Here is a 3,144-nt window from a genome sequence, read left to right as displayed (position 1 = left end):
TTTTATTGCATTCTTGATAAGTCAAGACCATAGGAATATAGGAGGCGAATTATCTTGAATCGGCGAGTAGTGATTCGGAAGAATACTACGAGATTAATAATCCGGTTAATTAGCAATTGTGAACAAAATTACTAAGGTAGGAATGCTTGAATGACTCAATAGGATTGGTGAACCAACCACGACCCTGGAATATCTCTAAAATCTTGATAAAAGAAACTCTCAAAGACGTTCGTAACACAATTCTAGTTTACATTGTAGTTTTCAGCATTGAGTTACAAAACAAACAATGCTTTTATTCATTACTTGCATAATTAGTAGCAATAGTTTATTTTCGTGAAAGTATTGGTCATAAGTCTCTGTGGGTTCGACATCCGATTTTATATAATCACTATATTACTTGTACGACTACGTACACTTGCGTGTGCATTTGGACGCAACAATATCCTATTTTCCCGCCAAAAGTACACGGGAACTGAAACGTTTCAGAAGAAGAAGGGACTACATACACAGATGACAACATTTTGTGTAATAATTGCGAAATAACGGCAAAAACATTAAGTGCAAGCGTTACAAAAGTTATTCTTTACGAAGGAATATCACAATTTAATTGCAAGATATCCTTTCAGATTCCGATCTTCTGGGTATCCCCGAATCATTTAGTATCACATTTTTTGAATTCCGACTCAAAAATCATAAAATCAACGGCTAACATCTATGATATACAATTCGGGAAGGAAAATTCTATCTCCGAATATTGGGAGATGCCGGGCATAACTAAGATCTGTTCACCCAAATCATTAACAATTTAAGGTATCTTTGCCTTTTGTATTTCAAACTCACTTTGTGATTAAGTAGTTAATGAATTATTTGAATTCCCTTTTCCACAAGGTAGAGTGAATCCCTCATTAAAAACAAAGCCCTATTCTTCGGCATTACGAGTGAAGAAATTTATTCGTAATGAGTCAGATGTCTAAACCATCTTCCCGAATATATTTTTGCGGTGAAATTACGAATCTTCTTACAAGTATTCCGAGGTTGGAATCCTGGAATGGATTGATCACCCAGGAAAGGTTCTAACCAAAGAAATCTTACAAGAGATTTATCATAAAAAGGAAAATATGAAAAGTTTCATTCATTGAAAAATCTGCACAAAACAAAACTATTACAAAATAATCACCAAATCCAAACGGAGCAGAGAAACAATCAAACACCAAAGGGGAGAGAAATACAAGAATAATAGAAATGATTTAAGCATGATCATCATTAGATGAAACTTTCTTTTCAAAAAGCAAATCATCATTTGCATCCCCAGAATCGCTTTCCTCCTCTGCTTCATCTTCGTCATCCTCTTCAGCATTATCATCTCCGAACATGTCGCCAAGAAGATCTCGAGCATCTTTTAATTTTTGCTCAGCAGTAGCAAGAGCATCAGCATGATCAAACGAGGAAAGGTCAAGCCCTTTCATAAAATTTAAAATTTAAATGAGTCTTAAGGACAGCCAGATTAACAGCCTTTTGTTTTTCCAAGGCATGAATTTCTTCCAGCTGTTTAAGCTTCTGCTTATACTTGTCTTTCCGGTGCATAAGTTTCTTCCTGTGCTCCTGCAAGTCTTCTGTTTTTCTCAAAATTTTAGCAATAAATCTACTTTTCTTCTCCAATGAAGTTTTCATCTCAAGATCTTTCTCGGTGTACTTTCCCTCAAGCGCAACTATGTCCCTTTTACTTTGATTTAAGTCAATCAAAGTTCTATTTAGATCTCCAAAATCTTGAATGTTCTTAACTTGTAATGATTGAAATTCTACATCAAGCTCGGCAAATTCGGTATTCCGAGAAGACAATCTATCTCGAAGATTCTAGATTTCCTCATTTGCTTTTTCAAATTTGGCTTCCGTATGTATGAGTTTCACCCTTAAATTACCAATAGCCGTATCCTTCTCGGAGATCTCCTCTTTCAGTTTCGAGAAGTTAGACACCTGATCTCGAAGAGGTTCCAACTCCACTTTATATTCATCAGCTTTTGCCTTGGCTTCAGAGAATTCCTTATCAAAGTGAGATTGCTTCGCCTTCAAAGATGACAACTCCTGAGTTAGAGACATTGTCTTCATTGAGTTTATCAATGTGCTTTGATTCACCCTCAGAACGCTCCAGACTTCCCGCCAAATAAGTTTGAGCCTGTAAGAAAATCATCAAAAATTTATAACGAGTTAGGAAAACGTGATGGAGAAAAATTTATAGAAGAGATTGAAAAGAAACATACCTGGATCATAAGCCCTAAAGCAATCATGTTCATCTGGTATGAGGGCATGTCCTTTAGAACGGCGTGTTCTTTTGGCCCTATGAAGTTATTGGCAAAAGTACTCATCACATGAGGATTAGCCAATAAATTTGCCTCATCAGATAAACTGAAAGATCAGGTATGATTAACAGTATGAGGAACAAAAGACCTGCATCCACTTGACTGTAGGATTATCAGCCCGGAGAGCTTTATCACTAGTATCAGCTTCATGTGAATCCTCCTGAATAGGTCTTTTTCCTTCTGCATAATCAGAAGGTCGACCTGATGAAGTTGCAATATCACACGGGAGGGTGTCTGTCACGCCCCGACCTTACTAGGGTGTGATGGGCACCCGAACAAAACGTTCGTGTTACTAAAACCTGTCATTTCAAAAAAATTTAAAAAAACATGAAACTTTTCAACATAGAGATCACTGTTTTTATCCAGGTTATGAAAACCTTCAGTCAATCACATAAATTGTTACTAACTGACAACATCTGAAAATACACACTCTTTTAACATCTATAACCGATTCGCGTTCCTCGACACCCAATCCACGGGGACGCCTCGCAAAGTCTCTAGGATGTACAAATACCATGACATAAGTGCTTGACTCGGCAACACTCCGAACTGAAATGGAGCTCGCCCATTCCGCGGGAACGACTTCTAGTAAAGTCTTCTCTTCGTCTGGGTGTACCTGCGTGGCATGAAACGCAGCCCCGAAGAAGGAGGGTCGGTACCCGTATGTAAAGCGATAACAAGTAATAACCATAGCTTATTTTAGAAGCGAAGAAATCACAATCAAGCTCATTCAACTCGCCGAAGGAAACATAAATGTACACATGGGGTCTTAGAACAATCCTTAAGT

Source organism: Lycium ferocissimum, chromosome 12 (assembly GCF_029784015.1).
Source record: "Lycium ferocissimum isolate CSIRO_LF1 chromosome 12, AGI_CSIRO_Lferr_CH_V1, whole genome shotgun sequence".
NCBI lineage: Eukaryota > Viridiplantae > Streptophyta > Magnoliopsida > Solanales > Solanaceae > Lycium > Lycium ferocissimum.
The sequence above is the reverse complement of the archived record's forward strand: the minus strand, read 5'-3'. Positions refer to the sequence as shown.